We start from the raw sequence: 23,155 nt of genomic DNA on the forward strand, positions 1-23,155 counted from the left end.
TTAGGAACGCTGAAGCATAAATACATTAACTACAGGAAAAGTATAGAGAAAGATTGACAGCCCTACAATGTCACTGTCCTTATGGTGAATATAGACAGTCTACCTGGAAAAAATATGAAAATTGTAGATTCTTCCACTCCTGTTTTCTTCTCTCTTCACTTTTCTCATCTTCTTCAGAAAGCAGCAGATAACGACAGCATTGGTGAGAGATAAGAAGTGATTTGACATCAGGGTAAGTGTGGGAAGTCACAGGCTCAGGTGTGCAAACCCTCCACAAAGCTGTGAGATGCAGGGCAGCTCTTAAAATTACAGATGTGATAACCATCCACCAGAAACTTCACAAAGTATCCGGTTCCAGGGAATAATCCTTTGATATCTAAGCTAGCTATTCTTCATACACTAAAAGGAAGGACTAAGGATTTCTTGGTGCACAGGGGTGGCAAGAGCCATCTCAACCCACCATCTGGTGACAGGCAGATCCCTGCTTAGCCTTCTCTTAAGAGAAAGCTCCAGCCAGACATCATCTGAAGGAATCTGGGCAAAAACTTTTCAAATGTTTGGTTGAATGCGGATCTATTGCCACTGAAAAGGAAAACAAGGTACCTGAGTCACCACCTCAAGGGATGAAATGGTCTTAAGCACACTATCTTCCTGTCTACCCTGTATGTGCTCTGACAGGAACAACAGGGCATGTGAGGCAGTTTCTTCGAGAACATAACTGACAGCTTTGAAAGTCATATTCATACTGTGTAGAAGGAATTTCAACGTGTTCTTGTACAACATATACATTTGGGGATATGTGTGTGTCAAAATATCATTTCAAGTAGATCTCGCTGCAGTGAGGGACCAGGCCTTGGAGAGTGCTCAGTCACATGGGAGCCCCACCAGTCCCCTGTTCTCTTGTAACTGAAAATCTGCATCCACCACAAGAAATGGATGTTCAAATAATGTCACAGTGTTTGCAGTATCAGTCAAAGGCAAAATGTCCATGTCTATAAAAAGGAGGTTTCATCATCTAGTAAAACAAACTAATCTTTCCCTCTTCAACAGAAAGCTAAAAGTCATTAAGAATTCCTTGGAGAAAAGGGGAGTCTAAAATACTTAAAAATACATAGAGAATCTTAAAATCTCAGAGGGAGCTCTGTAGTAAAGCTCCGTAAAATCAATTTATAAAACTCTTGTTATTTCCATAAAAGAAACCGTCTTTGAATGTGTGTGTCAAGGGCTGCTGAGTTTGAATAAAAAATAAAAAAAAAGAGATGAAAGAGGGGAAGGGAATAATTCATCAGCAGCCATGATTACATTTAGTCTATGGTGTTAATTTGTGTCACGTCATGCGCTAGCTCAAAGAGAAGCCCGGAGGTGGAGCTGCGACCCGCCTGGTTTACGGCGGCTTCACACAAAAAGGCCAGAAGGGAACGAGCTCGTCACCTGAGAGAGCTGTCTCTGAGCAGGGCGTGAGGGCACGCAGGCGGAGGCAGAGAAGCAGAGCGAGGGGACTCCTCGTATAGGTTCCACACAGAGAATCATTCAGGTGAAACGATAGTGACAAAGAGCCAAGGATCTGAGGGTTTCCAGGGATTTTATAGTGGGGATAGGAAAGGCAGGGATAAGGGATACAGCCAATAGGATATGGGATAGGAGGCGGGGTTGAGAGCAAGGGAACCACGGAAATTAACACATAGGAGGGACTAAGGGAAGGAACCAATGGGGTGTCGAGTAACATAGAACTTTCCAGAACTAATACATAGTAACTTGAGCAAAATGAATATACATAGACTTATACATAAAATAGGGAGGGGAAAACATGGACCAATCATACAAAAATATGTAAACTGTGGAACTGGGGTATTATGGGCTCTCACCCTAACCACATAGTGAGGCATTAAGCTTTGGTGCCTGACCACCAGAGCTTGGTGTTGGTTGTATCCTCAGGGGTCACGGTGGCCGCAGCCGCTTACACCTCCACAATTTTGTTTCTTAATTTTGTCTTGAAATTACTTGAATGAACCACAAGGTAAAATGGAAGGAAACTAGGATGACTATCGGGAATTCTTTTTCCAAACCTGAAGGAGCGCTGGGCTATGGCACATGTTTTTGCCTGTCATAAGAGATATTTGCTCATGACTAGATCATTTGTCTGTGTGGCTCTGTGACAAATGTGAAAGAGAACCTTCTTGTTTTCTTACCAGTTCCCAATCCAAGTGAAAATTGCAAGTTTCTTAAGGGCTGGAGTCCATAAAGTCATCTTCCTCTTCCTTCCCTTATTCAGAGTGAAGCTTTAGCCCTTCCCTGTGTTGGGGGCAGTGGCTGACTCCCACTAGCCACAGCCTTCACTTCACTGGCTCTATACAGTCCTTGCATCTGTTCTTTGCATTGCTATAGGAGATAAAAATCAGCAGCAAAAGTAAGGTGAGAAGTAAATATAACATCTCCCCTATCTGGTAGCAGGATTTTTCAAGCCTTTAGTAAATGTAAGTATGTAGGGTCTTAATAACATGGAACATTGTAATGAACCTACTCATGGTAATAATGATGTTTTTGCATCTGTGCTGGAGACACATTCCATTTATAGAACATCTACTGAAGTGTACTAAAAAAATTCCAATAGCAAAAAAAACTCAAAAAGCTTTAGGTAGGATTGTTATTGGAATCATGTCTGTTTTGATAAGAGAAAGTCCAGTGGCCGTACTGTGATAATGTTACATGGAATGCTTATAATGTGAGTGCTAAAGAGATTAAAACAACCATGCATGCATGCTGTGTTTTGTAAAATATTAAAAAGTCACATATTTGCATATTATACAGCTGGTTGCAAAGCCATCAATCATCATATTATCTGTACATTGAGGATGATAAATGGCTTTCATTTTAATGAGAGGATCTAATCACATGGAGAAATGAAGAGGGCACGCAGCATAAAAGCTTTGGATCCAAAAGCTATAGGTTATTATTAATATTATACATTTGTCTCTGATTTGGAAACTTCTGCACTTCATTTGTACACGTGCCTTTCTACAGTCATGATTTTGAGAGAAGGTGAGATAATTTTAGTATTATTATTATTATTAATAAAATGACAACGAAAAAGCAGAAAAATTTAAAAATATTACATAACTTGGAATCAGCTTATGTGAATTTCTCTAAATTACCTAGGACAGACCACTTATTTTCCATCCATGATAATGTGGCAGCAGAAAAAGAGACAAAGGTTAAGAACAGGAAAGTAGAAGCCTCCTACCTAGGTATTTTTGTAAACTACCACAGGTCTATAGCAAATTACTATGCACTATATTGCTTGCCTGCTCAATGAGAAAGTGAGGTATTTCTAAAAATGTTACAAATTATTAACTCTTTTATATAGCAGTAGTTATAGCTAGATAACTACAGCCATTAAAAGTAATGCCAATTATTACGTTTAGAATTCTGACTCTTATGGCCCAGTTGAAGGGAGGTAAGGTCACACAGTACAAGATGAAAAAGAAAAGGAACAATTTTCTAACAGGATGCCATGGGGGTGAGACACTTGTGTGGGAGTGGAGAGGAAGATGGCAGAGTGACAGAGATGTTTGTACACTGAACAGCTGCTAGTCACCAACCAAGAAAAAACCTAAAAGAGTATTTAACAAAATATTTGTATTTCTACATCTAACTTTCAGAATTAGTTTTGTAAAAATGACTTTACGTTGTTCCTCAATGTATTTAATGCTGTGCTAAATTTTAAATTTAAAAAAAAGTAAACAGCCATCATTCAATATGGGTGAAGTCATCTGATCCTGACCTGCAAAAAAAAGAAATAACTTTCAGGAGAGAGGAAATCAAAAGATACATCAATAAGCAGATGTTATCTGACCACTAATACAGATTTGCCTTTAAACTTGGGGGAAATATTTTTTAGGTATTTTTTCCATGCATGCATGTTTCAAAAGATATTTAGACTGTAAATAATAAACAGAATTTGAATATCCCCTAATTTCTGTCACAACTTCCTCAAAAACTGTATATATTAGGTATAGGAGAACTGGATCCTCACATAGCTAAATATCTCCTTACAGAAGATATTCAGCCATGTGACTTTCTAATGTATTTCTTGCCTCTTCAGCTATAATACTGCAGCTGTGAAACACTCATTAGTATACTGATGCTTTGCTGATGTGTTACTGTCAAAATATAAGATGTGGCAGTGTATCTACAGTATTTCTCTTTCAACCGCAAAGCTCAGCAATATTCAGTTCAGAGTTTTTACAAAAACACTCACTTCTGGTTTTTGTAGTCCCAAATATGGCTTCACCTGACACACTTTAAAGGTTTTTGTGGTTCAGAGTCTTTATTGAAGAGTGAGGTTATTTTTCAAGTGTTACATGACACTTGAAAATAAAGACATATAGAAGATTATAACCAGTGAATGCCTACACCATAGAGTTTATTCTAAAAGAGTATGCATTTTCTGATATGGAAGTTTGTGCAAGGATGAACTAAGAGAGAAGAGCTGCTACTCCATGAAATAAGAAATACGCACTCATCTGCTTTTTCATTAGAGAAAAAAATCTCCATTTGTAATAACTCTTCCTAATTAAACAAAAGATTGTAAAAAAAAAAAAGCGGCATAGCTTCCTACAGTTAAAAAGTGAATTTGTACAATACTCTTTGGATTTAAAAGCAGAGCACTTTTTTGATTGACTTTAAACTAGTAAGGAGGCCAGGAAGACAATAATGCATGCATCCTGTCTGCAAAAAGAAAATAAAAGAAATTTGCCCTGGCCTTAAAATACTTTTTTGCTTGCAGAGGATCGGCATAGGATTTCCTATGTGGCTTCTCCTAGGAAGAGTATGAAATTTAAACTGAAATTAAAAACTTAAACAAGAAAAATTGCCAAAGAATAACATTCTGCAAATCTGTTACTCTCAACTCAAGCAGAAGCTTCAGTCCTGAGGTTTCTTTGCCTGGGTCTTATCCCATGTTTTATGACCTCTGATCACTTACACTGATCTTCAGTACTTGGATTAGCTTACAAAAGGGCTTAGGTGATGCCACCACACATTTTAGCAAGGGACCTTTTCACGGAACAGGTGTCTCCAAGTGCATACAGAAGTGTTTCTAGGTGTGAAACATGAATCTGTAAATGACAAATCTGGAGCATTAGAAGAGTTTCAATATAAAAAACAACTGGGAATTTAGAATAAGATCTGAAACCTTTTCAGCTAAGTTGTGACTTTCTAATACAGCTTGCACAAAATGTGCATGTTATTTAAGCCTGTAATGATCTCTGCTGAATTGTTCAGTACATGTCAAAAACATGTTTTGTTCAAAAGGGAAAAAAAAGAATTTAAAAAGTCAAGAAACAATTCCATTTCAGCAGTTTGACCATGGCTGACTAACAATTGTTGGTTATAAAACAGGAAACTCTTTTTCCTTTGAAAGAGTAACAAAGAGCTGAGCTATACCAAGGTACTATTGCAATACAATGAATACTTAAACCTGGTTGCATTGTCATTAAGAAAAAATGCGCAACATTAACTAACATTTATTTCTCTGATGCAGAATTCAAATCTGAAATTGTATTACCTTCAATATACATCTATCCAAGGTTAACCAAAATAAATGCATTGTATAATACTCTATAACATACTTCATAAATACAGTCTTGCATAATGTGCATATGTATTTGAATGCAGGCAACAGATTGACAGACATTTTAGCCATACCGCAACCAAATTGCTGAAGGTTTGCTGAAGGTTTAATCTGTATATGAAAACTTGGATTTTCAAAGCATTAAATTTTATTTAATATTGAATTACTTAGTGACTACAAGATCTGTTTTTTGGGCCTGTTTATTGCATGGCAATGTACATTAGCAGCAGAAATCAATTGGAAAAATGGAACAGAGTTTGACAGTGAAGACAATAAAGTGACTGTGACCAAAGCCACACATCTCCAGGCCTGTCATAGGTACCAATTTAATCAAGACAATGTGACACTGATAGGTCTTCACTGCACATAACATTGCAGAATTAAGGCTTTTTGTCCTGTAGTTACTCCTACAACCCTTTTTATGTAAGTTTCCAGTCTATTTGACTCCAGATCAAAAACTACAGACTCTATCCAATGTATTTCATTCACACAGAAGTAAATCATTAAAACTATCTTTCCAAATAGGATTGTCTTTGTTTGGAACATGACCTTACATGCAGGTGTTTTTATTAACCTGAATGTTTATAAGTAGATGACACAGCTGAAATAGTAAGCAATAATGGTTATATATCTGGTTGCTGTATGTTAACATTCATTGCAGTAAGAGAGAGACAGTGCAAATTTTATCAGTCTCCCTGTGTTTGAAAACAATCTAAATTACTTCGGAGAAAAAAAAAAAAAGCCTGTTTGTGAAGAACAATAATAATGTTCACTTAGAACTCCACAATGATTTGAAGGATACTGTAATAACAAAACCATCACATTTACTTGCAGGGTCAAAACCAGTAAAATTCAGTTCTTGTGTGCTCAAGGCAATAACATCCTGATGATGAGACTGTGTTAACGAGTATGTGAAAGAACCCTCATGACCTTTCATTATTATTTTCTGAAGCTCTTGTGATGCCATGATGATTTTTTTACCTTTTCTTTTATACCTATTATACCTTTTTACAACTTCTATATTCTTAGTGCTTTTTGCCTACATTCTTGGACTTGTTTGTTCAGCTAGGAGACTAAACATTTTAGAAGCTTCATAGGTAGGGGTTAGTGTGCCCCAGACCCCAAGGTCGTCTCCAGAGCACGTTCTGTAAACTAACATAGAGCCATCCAGGGGAAGGTTCCTTGGGGAGGGGGAGCTCATTCAAGCCTCTCACTGGGGAATTTTCAATAGATATCCTAATTAGTAAGACCTATAATGTTATACCAGATCTTTTGGGGGTGTGCATTGTGGTGTGCATTTCAGTGCATTCGACCTGGACGTAGTGCACCTAAGGATCCTTAAAACAAATACCAAGGTAAAATCCTTTTTTCCCTTCTAACTGTGTTTGACTCTTGATTTTAAGACCAGGAAAAGGCATCAGTTGCTGTGACCATGACATTTCAGTATACCAAGGATGCCATTATCTCCTCACTGATTTGGCTATGAGGTTGTAGTTCTTAGTAGAAAAGGTAATTTCTTTTAAAATGAGTATTTTATTTTAATCTATACTTTCCTGTTTCACAAAAGTCGACCTCTTCTACTAAGAAGTTAGTCCCATAATTCCAGATGAAATGTGTAACAGCTGTCAGTTCCTGTCACTTCAAAGTTTGGGCTTATTGAAAATAATTAAATGTTAGCACTTACGTTTAAGAGCCAATCAATGTACTGTTAAAGCACCTTCCAGTATAGCAGAAAGTACTTCGGCTAACTTGTGTTCCTTGTGGTCCCCTTTTTCCAATCTTATCTTAAAGGAAAGGAGAATGTGCACGCATGGTACCATGCTTTCAGAGCTGGTAGTTTCTTTATAAACACACTGCCGTATTTTGCTATTCCTAAAAATAAAACATTTTTGTACTTGGAATAGTGTTGCAACTGCTTGACTCTGCCTAGCAGGCTGCAGCTCCCTGTGAGCACAGCAGGGGTTACCTAGGGCCATGCGATCAGTCGCATCCTGGAATCCATTTTGGACAGCCCTGAGATCTGGCTCTGGCAGCCAGCAGCATTACAATGCAGTGGATGGTAAAGAAGGTAGAGAAGGGTCTCCCATGAGGGTGGTAAGATGGCTTTATTCACATCTTGTCCCAGAGCCCTCGGAGGCAGAGAGAGAGAGACCGCATGGTCTGGGTGCGGGGTGGTTTTGTCAGGGGCCATGGGGCAGTCCCTGGGTGTGGCTGGGGTACAGGAACCAATAGGGAGAGCCAAGGCTAGAGCACAGAGCAGGGGGAACTTGGCATCACAGAATCAGGGAATTAACAGGCTACCACAGAATAGAAATCCTTGAAATTTCTGATTATCCTGACTTCTTATGGACATTTTCTCTGCAGAAGGAGAAACCTTTCTTATACACAAATCAATCTTCCTTTTATAATAAAGAGCTTCAGTATCCAAACCTGAAAATTGGTCTAAAACTCCAAGTCCCTGTGCTGGTGTTACAGACAATCTTTCAGCTGCTCCAGTTCCAAGCTATTCAGTATGAATGTGAGAATGAGTCTCCTTGTCCCAGAAAGGAGGAGCCTTTAGAGATTACCTCTTTGGTTAACAGTGCTTCTCTATAAAGCGCAGAACATCACTTTAAATTCAAAGATTATCAGATTAGGTATATTCATTAAATGTGAAACAGGGTTCAAAGACAGGCAGGATGAAATGTTGTTAAGTAACTTGGCTAAGAAGTGATACACTGCCCAATTACAGCAATAGCACACATTCTTATTTAGTGCCCTGCTTTACAAAAGTCACTATGCAGTTTGAATCTGCCTGTCCAGTTCTCAGCAGGTGAGAGATTTCTGGGAAGGAGGCACTCTTAATTTTTCTACTAATTGCTGAAGTATATAGTCCCTTTCCCAAGAAAAAGGCAGAAGCAGACCACAATAGTAATGTGTTACAGGTGAGTAGGTCCCAGAGGGAACTCCAAACCACAGGAAAAGAAGGAGAAATGTTCCAGTTTAAATGCATTCCCCTAACTATTCTGTTCATTAATTTGGCCCTGGAAAGATTCTCAGAAGGTCCATTTCCCTACTTTGAGTCTGGTTCAGTACTTCCAGTTCATTCTTGGCAGACATCTGGTTCGGGTCTCAAACTTCTAATAAAGGGAATTCCATAATCTTCCTAGGAAGTGCATTTAACAAAAAACAAATCTACAAATGTAATGCAAGAATCTCTTTATGCTCATTAAAATGATTACTCGTTTTGATATCCTTCCAGGCTTAATATTTTTTTAATATTTGGAGTTTTTAATGTCCTTTCTTTCTCTCTTTCCTAGACATTGGATATTTCAGTATTTCTGAGTACATCATGTTTTTTTAACCTTTGGAGTATTTTTTTGTCTTTCTCCATATTTTTTTATTATAGCACTGCAAAACACAATGCTATCCTAATTGATGCCAGAGTACTGACTACTACAAATGAATAATATGGACAAACTTGCTAAAAAATTTTGTCTTCATATGTGAAATTTAAAGATACAACATTGAATGTACTTGGAAATTCTATTTAAATGTGTTTCTTAACACAGGATAATGGACCCTCTTTTCTGGACTGTGCTTTGCTAAGACAGTTTGGACCAAATAATTCTTGAGGTCCCTTCCACCCTGGTATTCTATGATTCTATGAACCCCTCAAAATTAATATTATTGTCTAGAATTTACCTTCTTATTTGCAGATCCCACATGATCAGTGCTATCAGTGCAATATGAGTAGTTTACAACAGAAAATATCTGTTCTTACAACAGCCAGTCTTTCCCAATGCTGTCTTTGAGAGGTAATTGTCAAAGAGCTTTATTTATGGTGGAGGTTGCAACTCAGCCACCTACATAGAATAATATATTATAAATTAGTTTAACTCTGACAAGTACCACAATAACAAGGAAAAAACCAATTCTCGGTGGCCTAAAACACCTATAGATTAGTACTTGGAAATACTGGATAGGCCCAAATGCCAAGATTCACCAAAAGCAGACTTTAGCTTTAGCAAGCTCAGACACATTGTTGCTTCTTGTACTTTTCCTGTGACGATAATAGCTTCAAGATGACCTTTGCTGACTTCATTAGAGAAGCATTTACACTTAACCTAAACCAGAAGGACAGAAATAAAACACAGCCTGTTAAGTGCGCAATAACATATTTCAGCTAAGTCTGACGAAACCTATTGCTAGGTTGCCTCAGTCTGACCTCCTTTCTCATGGAGGTGTTTTTTGTGACTCATAAAGAGCTTTCACATTTAGGGCATTTCAAAGCCACAACTCAGCAGGAGCCCAGTTAAATGCTCCTCAAACAGCTTTGTGAGGCACATGGATACAACTGGAGAAATTGTAGACTACTTCAGATGAGCTATCAAACTAGGCTACCATTTAACCATCTATCTTTCCCCCCAGAAAAATTCCACGGCCTTTTCCAGTTGTTCATATCCTTAGTATCAGATAATTTGTTTTGTGAGAACTCCCTGGTAATGTTAAGCTCTGGAAGGAAACAAACTTGTAAGGCAGTGACCTACATTTAAACCAATATGATGGCACTAGAAATCAGCAGAATAATTGGCTTAAGACTTACTGATAATATGATTTCAATGTGTTTGTGTGTGTGAGTCCACTTGCTACAGTTGTCTCACAGTAGTAAACTCCTGTATTTCCAAATATTTTTGGTCCAAAGATGCCCAAAAAATATATGTATATTTCCCAGACTCTATTCACTTTCCGTCCCGTTGTAAATAGTCATCCTTCCCTACAATTTCCACTTCTCTCTGAAAGAAAAGGCAGGTAGAGGAGCATTGACTCCTACCACAGCTGCTGGCTATTCTGTCTCTCTCTCAATGACAAAACCTTTACAAGCTGCTCTCTTCATATTAAAACAAATTTTGGCTTGAAGGATAGCCTCCTTCATGATGCAAGGCAGACCTCTCCACGCCAGGACTGCCTATTGAGTGCTGACACCTTCAGTAATGGCTTCACAATGGAGAAGTTTTGGAGCTGCCTACATACAGATTTAACACCAGCAAACCAGGAAAATAATTAAGTATTTGAGCACCAAAGTGGATACCTACCTCATGCAATTATGAGAGCCTATTATTTCCTATTTTTCTAAAAGTCCTACTGAGACAAGTACATTGTTCTCAGTGGGAGAAAATTACACTCTGAATTAATTACTCACTAATTAGTAGAGTATCCCCATGCTTTCTTGCCCCACACCTTCTCCTGCTGAATTGTTTAGCATAAAACACTTCATATCTTACCGTGTTTGAATGGGTACTCTTTGCGTCAGGAACAGATAGCTTTTCTCTACCTTTTCTTTTTTTTCTAGACGAACTACTTATATGACCCTGTATTACTCTGGCATTCAAAGATTCTGCAGTCTTTAATGCATTTAGTTTCTTATTTCAGGAAACAGGAATGCAACTACCTTCAAAAATGGATGAATCAGACATAGATAGCATAGGAGCCACAGGAGGTACAAGGAAAGTTTGTAATACCTGTATTTCAGCTCCCATGGGGTCCCATAGTGCTGACTTGGTCACCTAACATTCCTCTACAACTTAAAGTGCATTGCAAAGGGATTTATAGCAGCTGGCATCCTGTGCTAGGAAATGTCTAAGTTAACCCACGGTAATACCAAGGAGAAGTACAGGTTTTAAATCTGCCCTTCACAGAAGATTTCGTACTTTGGAGTTACCAAAGGCATTTCCTCCAGCAAGAACTCTGTCCTTCTGCACCCTGGATGTTTCTGTCTCAAACAAATAAAGGTCAGGGACCTTCTTGGAGCATTGTTAGAGGAAGGAATGTCCTTTTTTCACACCTTATCTACCAGATCAAGGTTGCAATATCCATGCTACATAGGGATAATAATTTCTGGTGCCACCCTGGGCTTTTTGCTATTGTGATGAGAACAGAGAATACATCTTTCCCCTGCGCAGAATTGAATCAAGTTTAAAATTATGAAAACCTCTACAGAAACCTTTCCAGATTTATAAAGGTATAATAGAATTAACAGTGTATTTTGTAGATAAGAGAAAATTACTTTATGCAAATCTTGGAAAGCTGCTATTACATGGAGTATTATTGACACTCATTGCTGATAATAATGTCTCATGTATGTTGCACTCATGGCCACCAAGTCTGTATTTGGTAGTCTCTTAGGGAGTAGGTGGAAAAGCAAATAGCCCTTCAGTCTCAAAGGAACAAATATTGCTAATACAACTCTGTGAATCATAAGGTGCTGCTTTGATTCGAAAACAACACAGAGTAGTGTGTTCTGTTTCTTTACATCACAGGTTTCAGGGTCTTCAGGATTTCCACTGAAGGTCAAACCTTCCTTAGTATCATTTTTAAGTTTACCTTGCCTATAACCACAGGACTCCTGAAGCTGAGGTTTAAAAACCAGCTAATTAAATATATAAATAATCTTGCCCTTTGAAATTCAAGTAATCAGTGTTAAAACTTTGTTAATAAAATAAGGAGACCTTGAGGTGATGTTTCTCTGGTAAGAGTTAACAGCAAAGATTGAAAGAAATACTGAGTATTTCAGTGTCCTGACAGAAAGCACCATATAACTTTCTCACTGCTATAATAATTTTAATATTTTTAACAATTTTAAAGTTTATAGATCAAAAATATTTTATATGAATTTGTCACTGCAGTAATGCAGCTTAGATTTCCCTTACTCTGTACCTATATATACACATACACTGTGTCAAAGGCAAGTATCACTCAGAACATATGACCTTGAAATCATTCACAACATTTGGTCTGTAATACTTCAGAGCTATGCATATTTTCCTCATTGCAGCTGTGGGAAATTTGTCACAGTCCTATAGCAGACTCTGCTCCTTAAATAAGAAAAAAAATCTGTCATTTCCTTCAAATCTCCAAAAATAGACCGCTTATAATTATGCCACACCACTGAGTTGTCTGCCTTTGCCCATAGGAAACAAGTCTTTGCTTTCTTGCGTAGAAAATGCTTTCTGTGAGTGAATTGTCTCTGCAATGATGCTAAGACTGAGAAAGATGGAACATGCAGTACCAAGAAAAAAAAAAGCAGCTATGTTTACTGAGAGCATGAGAGCTTTCAAAGAGATAAAAAGGAATGCTGTTCTCTTCCTTCCTGACTTTCTTTCCTGTTGAGGGCAGATTGAATTTGTCCTAGATTCTTGCAAATATATTTTATCCCTATTAGTCACTATCTGTGAAGGTTCTCAGCAGTGCCTATTGCTGTGGAGAGTTTAATGGCTCTCAAGTCATTCTCAATTTGGAATTTAATTGTTACCTTGTAAATCTTTACCAATTTCTGTTGACAATTTTTAGTGACATGAAGACTTGTATGTTTTGCATGGTGTTTTAGACACTAATTAACCTGATTATTCCTTAAGCTATATGCCCTAAATTAGGGACTCCAGATTAGTTCTATTTTTAGATATCTATCAGATATTAAGCTACCTCCCCACGGTACATGAAAGAGTCAATGCGGTAATAGGTTACACTGCATCATCCCGGTGCAAGACTTCAGACATCCCCAAATGTGACATTTTTTTGAACCATGTAAAATTGCATCATTGGGCTTCATTCATTGTGGCTGTGCTCTGGGATTTCTCTGGGGTATCTGGAGTGTTTTAACTGTAGCTATCTGAAACACTTTGGTTCTTTTCTGTCTGAGTTGTTCCAGGTACTGACTGAGTGTGCTACCACTGTCCAATTCTGGTTTCTTTTTATTATACTTCAGAATTATTTTCTGCCAATGCTATTTAAAAATATATTAATATTTTATTTCAGTGTCATTATAATTTCTTCATAGCTACTGTCCAATTTATTTTAAGCTTGGTTTTTTTTCATGATATGAACAACATATGCATATCCTACATTTAGAATTTAAGAAAAGTTATGATTACTTGCACAGACCAATCTATTAATGTATGCAAAATGAAATGAAATAAGTAGTGAAATAAGGAACACTAAGATTTAAAGCATATTGTCCTTGGTGTTTACGGATTTTCATTGAGTCTGGATGTAATATCATCCTAGATAAAATTGTACATGTACATTTTCTTAATAAAATCCCATTCAGTGCCCTGTGCCACTATTATTTTGGAAGATTTCTTCATTTTCTTGAGGTCTTTGGCAAATCAGTAGGGTAGAAGAGTGTGCTTTTTGTTTGATTTTCAAATGCTTGTTTTGCAGTTAGGCAAAATAATGATGAAAGAAAGATTGACTTATTTTATTCCTTTGCTTTTAAACTTACTATTTGTGTTCAGAGTAGCTTTTTTTCCTCACTAGGTTATTGATTTTTCAGCAGAGTTGACTTACATTAAGTTTAGGTGACAGCTACCGCAGATGCCATTGCATATCAGAGGTGGCGTGCAGGGATCATGGCTGCTACCTGTGCAGGTGGAGAAACAGTGGGGAAATAGAGACAGAGGATGGGGATATTTTCTCTTGACATATTGAATATTTAAAGTCATGGTGCAGAGGCTATCAAAGCCACAGCAGTTTGAAGGGAAGAACAAGTTTGGATAGACTGTTTAGAGCTCAAAGACAACTTGAGTCACAACTCAAGGCAGCTTTTTTCCTGGTGGGAACTGCATGGTGACAGTTTAAAGTGGGCCACCTAAAGAGAGACAATACTTAGTTCTATTTAATTGAATGGATCTATCCGAACACCTCTAGCAGACTTTCAGATATAGGAGAGTTTCATCACTACACAATCAAAGTCAGTTTTTGTGATTTTGAATGCATCACTCCATTTGTATGCCATTTATGCGTATTTGTATGCCTCACCAACTCCGAGGCACATGCAAGTGACCTGAGCTACAGCCAGAAGGACCTTGCTCATCTGGAAAGGAAATCTGAAGCACAGAGCAGAAGACCACATGAAACTGGTTTTTTGTCTTGAATTGGCTCACCAGACCTTTTGACTGTCGTAAATAGCTGTTTTGATGTCATTGCCCATAGACCAAGGAATGAACTGATGCAGTTCTGCGTATCCAAGATAATTAGCACTTCACATCATCTCAGTGGTCTTAGAAAAGTTGTCTGTAATGATACTTTATCTGACATTTTCTACTGGAGAAGGAAAAATTTTAAAAAACCCAACCCTGTAAGAATTGTAGAAACCCACTAAATCCTGTCAGAGACTGGGATACAGTGTGCTGGACAATATTATGGAAGGAACTGATCAGCAGAAATATTCATGAGGTAGAGCAGTGTAAGCAAAATAAACTTTAATATCCTAGAAATGAATACTGGTAGTATTAGAGCAGCAGAGGTCTTGGGAAGGAGATGGCACAGAGCCTTCATCAAAAGTGTGTGTGAAGATTGTCAGTGTATCCTTAAAATGCAGAGGATGGGAGTCAGGAAGGAGAGAGTGTGTGTGCTTGGGATAAAATATTAGGAGATGGAGGGATACAGGCAACCCCGGTGGATTCAATGAGTTCAATCTATGGAGGTGACAAGGCCTTTTGATCCTTTTTTGACAATGTAGTGAAATTTGCTGAGTGCAGGTGAATAGACAGTGTAACTGGGAAAGTATATATGCAATTTCTTGATTAATTAGTATAGGCTGTTTCAGACATCCAATTTCTTCTGCATGACCAGTGGGGATCTTACACAGTCCCACTGAAGTCCTTAAAACTTTGTGCCAACACGTATATCCAGTCACGTGGAAGTTGTTTGCAGAATCAGAGCTTTTTTCCGAAGTTCAAATCTAAACTTCGCTATCGTACCCAGTAGAAATTCAAATAATCTCAGCTACTGGCTAGCCAGTTATCTGATTAGTAACTGCAAAGGAATACTAAAAACTAGTTTGGTGCATGTTAGTGCAGTATGTTATGAACTGTATTCAGTTTTCAGGCTACCTAGCAGCTTTCAGTGCTGTTTTCCTTCCCCCCCCCGCCCCCCCTTTTTTATTTTATTTTAAATTTTTTTTCTTCTTTTCTCTATTTATTTTTTGACTATAATTTAATACTGCTTTTCCTTTGCTTTACTTTTCTCCTGAATCCATTTTCAAGATCTCTCCTAGGCAATATCTGACCTTGTTGTTAATTATTTGCCCGCAGTTGTGGAGCTGTAGCCTAATGCAGAGCAACAGTACTGAACAGGGCCACCCATCTTCAGCCTCTTAAGCTATGAAATCTCATCTACAAATAATGAAAATCTTCTATGCCCTACAGGTTCTAGATTCAGATTTGATTCTTGATTTGCAGCTGAGCCCTAGCAAGTGCACAGAAAGAGACCTGCCTGTTTTGTCAGTGCAATCATTTTTATGTCAATGATACTGAGAAAAATGTTAGATATGAAAAAAATACTTATTACCTCAGTCTATGTTAGAATTTATTCTAACACCTAGACAAAAATACATAAGAAATTTCTCAATGTCTGGGGGATTACAGACTTATTTTACCACTCTTTTATTTACTTGTGTGTTTTGTTTGCTTTTATTTACCTTTTGTTTCCCTTCTGTTTTATTTTACTCCACTATGAATCACACCCGATACCAACAGGGTTTTTTTTGTCTGAGAAACAAGCAATAAACCATGTGCTTGCTATTTTTCCTCTTGCTGTAACAAATGCAGTGCGATATTTACTCCTAAGCATAGATGGTACTTGAAAGCAAAACACAGGATGAGCAGTGGGAATGCTGGATGCACACAAACACCGCTGAAGCCCAAACCTTGGAAGGTGCTTTGCTGCCACCATCTGATACAACCTTCAATTGCATTTGCTCATGTATCAGTATCGAGAACTTCGGGGATTGAGATAGCCCGGCTCTGTGAAGGAATCTACGGATGATTTGTAACTACAAATGTATCTGGAAGTGAGTTTCAAAAATTAAATTTGTAATAAATTAATTCCCAAGTTAGATCCCGTTATAATTAATAGCCGACTTTGTCAGAAAGGGAGCCTGGGACGACTTGCAGATGAGACTTGTCCTGAAGTTGTCAGGAGAGAATGAGGCATTCATGAGGCAAATTGCAAAAAGAACTTTATTGCAATGGTTGAAAAAATTTACACAATTTGTGTTAAATCTCCAGGGACAAGCTTCAGATACTCCACCACCTCTACAAGTCACATCTTTTAGTATGGCCCGTGATCTTTACAAGTCAGGGTTAAAAATAAGCTCTTGAATTATTGTCTAGTTATGCAAAGAATTTTTCAGGTGTATTGGACACCTAAGAAGTTCCATGCTAGGAAACAGTTATCCCCTGTGTTAAGTTTTCAGCACTCAAGTATAACAGCCAAAGAGAAGTCATGCATTCCACAGTAGATTTTGCTTTTTTAATTCCAAATAAGAATAGTTTGTCACTTTAAAACATCAACACAATCTTACTATTACAGGACAGATGACTTTATCCATAAGTCATGTGTCCCTTCCTTATACTCTATGTGACATGGAAGCAGACATTTACATTGGTCTTCGGTGTCTCAGCATCTCAGCCAGACCCATTCTGGCATCTCCTCTCTTTCCTGAGCTGTGTAGTGGCCAGATCTGAACTTCTGGTTCTACTTATATTCTGCTTAAAAAATGGATATTTGTCCTCACTCTTTTTTGAACCATGTTTTTGGTTGTAGTAGGGAAAAGTAAAAGAGGAAATAAAATTCAAGATGTACTATTTGTGGGGGGAAAAAAGAGAAGGAACAAAGAAAATAACAGGACGAAATAGAGCAGTGAAGCAGATGTTTGGCATCTGGCCATAGTGGAATGAACTCTCTCCACACTGAATTCTGTATTTGTCTTACATTGAAAAATAATTAACTTGTAGAGCAGCAGGTTCAGAGAGCCGTGAATGTGGTGATAGAGGCAATTAGCCCCTATCAGAACCATTGTTTCAAGCTCTCTGAAAAGTCAGCTGAGTATTATTAGCTAGCCCTCTGCAGTTAGATGAGTCAGACAACTTCTTTTCAAAAATAAAGTTGACATTCCAGAGCACTTGTGTGTGGCAGGGTGAATTCAGTAGCAAATTCCAGTCATGGCATGTGTAAACTCATAATTATGATATTTACAAAGCTGGGAGAGGAGAAAAAGTACTTTTTTTTTTATTTATTGTATTCGTTTTATGCATTGCCAACCACCCTCTCCAGTCGTTGTTATTTGGGATTCTCTTTTTTTTACCATCTTTTCCCCCATCACTCTCAATGTTACAGGTTTATTGAAGCACAGTGACACCCATTAACTGTACTAAGGATCTTTTGCAGTCTTTTCACAGGTTCTTTAACAATGATACTTAATATGTATGTAGGATATCTTCTACAAGGAAGAACAGATGACTTAATTTCTGTCAGGTCAGCAGAATTTATAGTTTTGACACTGTCTGCCCACATGCAATGGCTTTAAACTGAAAGAGGGTAGATTTAAATTAGATGTTAGGAGGAAATGTAGGTGATGAGGCACTGGAAAAGGTTCTCCAGAGAAGTTGTCTATTCCCCATCCCTGGAAGTGTTCAAGGCCAGGTTGGATGGAGCTTTAAGCAACCTGGTCCAGTGGAAGGTGTTCCTGCCCATGGCAGGGGAGTTGGAACTGGATGATCTTTAAGGTCACTTACCCAAACCATCCTATGAATCCATGTAATCCCCTTAACTCCATCCTTCAAAACTTAGTAAAACAGGCAATCCTTTCCCTCTGTTCTGAAGCTTTACCTCTTTCAGAGGACATTAAATGGGCATTTAATTGAGAATGGCCCCAGTATCACAGCTCAATTGCTGTAAAAACCCAGACGATGGTGCCCTAGAACTGAAATCTTTCAGCTCTTTTTCTTATGTATTACCACTGCCAAGGCAAAGCATACAGAGAACAGAGCAGGCAGAAGCATGAAGATCTGTCTGATGGCTGAATCTCTTCCAGTCATTCAGTTTTACTCTCCTGTCAGCCACAAACTTAATTTTGCACAGAGGCTTGCAGTTGTGTGTGTTTGGTCTGTGTGTGTTTGGTCTGCCTTTGTGCACTCCCATATGTAATAGAAAGCTCTATAGTAGTTCACCCTGCAGCATTGCAGCAAGGGACTGGACGAGCATTTTGGAGATCTAGGTACAGAAGAACCCTGAAGTGTACATAGATATATGTAAAAGCAAAATAGTTAAGGTTACTATGAAGAAGCTCTTGAATGAGGAATTAACCCACTGTTCATTCTGGTGATTATATTTTAGATTGCTTCACTGTATATTGCCCAAGTTACTTCCTCCTGGTGATCAAATTTCTTAACTGCATTATTAGGTTAAAGGTTACTTTACAGAAAGCACATAGACTTAATCAAAAGTTTCTATTAGTCATGTTTTGCTCAAATTCCATGTGCTACTCCAAGATAGTGAGCTTCTTAAGATACTGCTAGTATTCTGCTGTCTATACTGTGAAAAACAGGGAGTAAATAATTTTGCCACATATGTTTAGTAGTAACGTGGCAATTTTTAGTCTATAAGAATTAAGATTTTACTTTCCTTGTTCTCAAGCAACTATGTCCTATGTAATATTCAGGAAAATTTTCTGCACTTTCATAAAATGCATTTCTTTTAGGACACTTTCCCTCTTAGCAGCAAACAAAACTCTTTCTAGCCTAAAAGACCGACGTAATGATTCTGCTTAAAGAACTGTAAGTTATTGATGTGGTAGCATAGTTTTTTAGTTGCTGAAAATGGTCTTTGAATAAAAGCTTCTTAAAATATGTTGACACTAGAGAAAATAGAGAATTTTGCTCAATTTCTTGACAAGAGTAATTGTGTATAGGTATATAATCAAAATTCATCTTCAAGCTAGGCTGAGTCTGTATATGGTCTAGACAAGTTCCATGGCTTGCTTGTTATTTCATGATGATCCTAATAATTCAAATAAGCAAACCTGATGGAATGTGTCAGGAGACATTTCTGTACTACAATTAGATATTTTTCAGATTAAATCCTTTCCTATGGTTAGGAACTTGTTACAACACAAACCTTGAACAGAGGTTTTGGATCCATACTTCTGGCATACAGTGCTGTAAATCCTTTAGCTTCCACAATAAATGGTCACTAAGTTGTTCCCTAGGGACAGAATAAATTAAAATTAGTACATATCTGATGGTCTGTAGAGTCCCTGGGGACCTAGTGAGGCAAGGCAGAGGAGAGGTCCAGAGCCATGCTCAGTTCTTTTCTATTCCACCTACCCACCTCTGCTCCAGGCATGCGGAAACCTGGCAGAACTTGCCATCTTCTTGTTCAATACTCCAATGATGAAATTATTTGTAGCCAAGACCTCAGGGACATTGCTGGTACATACTGTCTGAACCTCTCAGACTGCTTTTTATATAGAACCAACAATGTTATAAAAGAGTCCTAAACAAATATATTTCTATTTATATCTCTGTTCATGGTTTTTATTATCTTCATTTTTTTTCTTAAGAAATTAAGCTTCACAGCTTTCAAATGAATTCTTCAGATATGTTGCTGGTGGAACAGCTAAGACAGGTTTTGAGGATTGACTGTTGCTACCCACATTCAGTCTACCTATCTCTTTATATTCATGCAAAGAAGCTAATTGCTAGGATGGACATTAAATTAAACCCTCAATTCAAAGATAACCCTTATCATTCTTACTTGTGGCTTACTTCATTATTATAGTTTTCTTTGACTGCAAACAAATTCCCTATATTTCAGCTTCAACACTGTGCTTTTAATTTCATAAGAGAAATTTCAAGAATCATGTAAATTTCCTAGAAATAAACCTGCTATCTTGCCCTTCATGCCATTGCCTCCAGGTAGGGTAGAATGGATCTTGTTTTTATTGTGAAGTATTTCAACATTTTATTGACAATGTATCTTTTCTTTTTTTAATAATGCAGAAGTTCTCTATCATTAAAAAATATGCAGTTTTAATTTTTTTTCTATCTCACCTGAACAGAACTCAAATGCCACATATCAAATGTAGGCTTTCATGTCCTAATTTTAGCCACAGTGCTATGATAAACATTAAGACAACAGAAATAGAAATAGAAATAGAAATAGAAATTAGAAATAGAAGGAAATAGAAATGGCAATACAAATAGAAAGAACAGAATAACAGAAATAATAGAAATAATAGAAATAATAGAAATAATAGAAATAGAAGTAATGGAAATAGAAAAAACCTTCCAGAACATTTTGAGCCATGTCACAGGTATATTTCTTTTCCAAATTCAATAGAACTTCAGTTCTCTTGAACTCTCCTCAAGAAATTCTCCTCAGCCATTTTTTCTCTTCTTCAAGTAGGTAACAGAGAACAAGTAGAATATTTTTGTTGTTTGCGACAGAAGCTTCATATGGGCAAAATGAGCTTTTTATGAATAAGAAAATAATTCATAACTCCGTGTTTGCCTTCAGGATTCATAGCCAAATCCACCACTATAATATGGAGGCAAAAATGTTTGGCCACACCTAATGGTAATTAAGCTGAACCAGGGAATGTTCCCAGGCTCAGGACCTAAATCATCCAGAGCACAAGTTTTTAGAATCATCTTGGGATGATTTAGGCTTGAGTCAACTATCACTCATCTGGCAACACTAAGGCATATTCTGAAATAAATCTTGAGTCAAGGCCCATTTTTATATCTGCTTGCAGCTACCTTGTGTTGGAATAAAAGTGTTTAATTGTGCTGATATGGGCTATTCCATGATAGGCTTTGATGCAAGAGAAAATTCCTAAGTGTGTTTCATTTTCAGGTACCCTCTATGTGTTGTTAAGGGGTATTCAACATCCAGAAATCCTCAATTACATGTCACTGCCAGTAACCCTCAATATTCCAGGGGCTTGGATGACAGCTTGTCATTTGAAGAGCATAAAAAATAGTAAAACTTTTTTGAGAATTTTTCTGTCTTAACAGAAGGGTGATAATAACTGCATGGGTTCGTATGCAAAACCACACTGAATATGTTGCAAGACTTGGAGAAAGAAATTACAAGATCATAGCAGCAGAGAAAACTTTAACTTCTTCAAGCAAAAAAAAGAACTATGTTTAGCATATGCACATGACTCTGAATTTATGTCTCTTGCATTGTGGGTGGCGAGGGGAATATAAGACTGGCTGCTTGCATAAATGAGAAATGTAATTTTGAAGGTGAATTTTTTAGCAGACACAAATTACCAGACCACAGATATGACCTTGTTATCTCTTCACTGTGATAAATGGAAAGAGAGAGGATCTGCTTCATCAATGTATACCATCTGGACACTTTGTCTCCTTGGGGACCACCCTTCAGGCAGGGAGGTGACCACTACAAATTGTCCATATCTTGTGAGAAGCACCTGGAAGCAAAATCTGGTGCCTGTATCTTCTTCATTCCCTGTGGAAGCTGCAACTTTTAAACATTTCATGTTTGGGGTTTCAGGCAAAATGAAAAACAGATACTTTGCTGATCCATAGCAGACTAAACAGGTTTTTGTAGCTCATCTAAGTCTAAACTTTTGATGAAAACTTGTGAATTTTCCATAGGATTGCTTAGCAAATGTCAATTATTTGTCAAAAGAAAATATTCATTGTGTCTCAGCTGGTTAACAGAGCTTGTCAGATGAATCAAAAAAAAAAAAAAAATTACATCACACCCTATTTTATCCTTTCTTGCTCTGAGCCATTTCTATTCTCATAATCTCTAAAAAACTGGCAAAAGTGTATGACGCTTTCTTTAAACTTAACAACTTTGTTAATTTCTGTTTTTTTCCTTAAATTCACTGAATTTGCAGCTCTCATGGTGACCACTACAGTATTTGCATTCTGTTTTGCGTTTCTGTTGGACTAATAACTATCATTGACCACAAGATGGCAAGGTTTCCTCACTTTTCTGCGACGAGAAGACAGCAAAAGGAAAAGAGGGAGGGATGCAACAATGTGGAAAGAGGGTCAAAGGAAGAAACACACATAAGGACTCTGATTTCTCTTACATCGATATTTCCAATTTAACAAGTAAGCACATAACAATCAGAGCAGTGTAAAAAGTCTGGTGAGATCCCTTAGAGTTTGAACAAAAATAATATATTTGCTAGTTTTGTCCTGATGCTTGCCAGACATCCTTTTTCCAGTAGGTGTTGTCCATTTTTTCATACTGGAAAATTCAGTATTTGCATGTTATGCTCTTCCCCTTCGAGGTGCTACCTTAAGGAAGAAGTGTGGGTATCAGTAGTATTGTAGAATTTTTTGTTAGATGATAGTATAAGAAGAATATGGAACTTAATCGAAAATTATGCTTATGCTTTTTTGCTTTGCTTGCTTTTGGCTATGCAGATTTACCAGTTAACCAACCTAAAGCTAATATAATGTTTACACTTCAACTGCAGTGTGAATAAAAGCCAAGATCTTTCTTGGGTGTGAAAGGTTTTCAGAGAGACCCGAAATATCTTACCTAAAAACCAGCAGATCAAACAATTACAATGTCAAATTACAACTTCAGGGCATAATTTGGTCAAATTCATTTGAATTTAAGCAACCTGATTGTTCTGTGTCTGGAGCAGTTTTAAAATTTTCGCATAGTTCCTCTTTTTCCTCATTTGAATGCACTGAGAATCAGAAAAAC

General features: G+C 37.5%; 1 protein-coding gene across 7 annotated transcripts in view; it reads left to right on the forward strand.

The window, feature by feature from the left end:
* Window positions 1-23,155, forward strand: part of RALYL (RALY RNA binding protein like) — a 389,851-nt gene that overhangs the window by 237,651 nt on the left and 129,045 nt on the right. The gene's annotated exons all lie outside the window — the stretch shown is intronic.

Source organism: Corvus kubaryi, unplaced genomic scaffold (assembly GCF_017639235.1).
Source record: "Corvus kubaryi isolate FWS band 111438036 unplaced genomic scaffold, C.kubaryi_AGA036_p1.0 37385, whole genome shotgun sequence".
In the NCBI taxonomy this organism is placed as follows: Eukaryota; Metazoa; Chordata; class Aves; order Passeriformes; family Corvidae; genus Corvus; species Corvus kubaryi.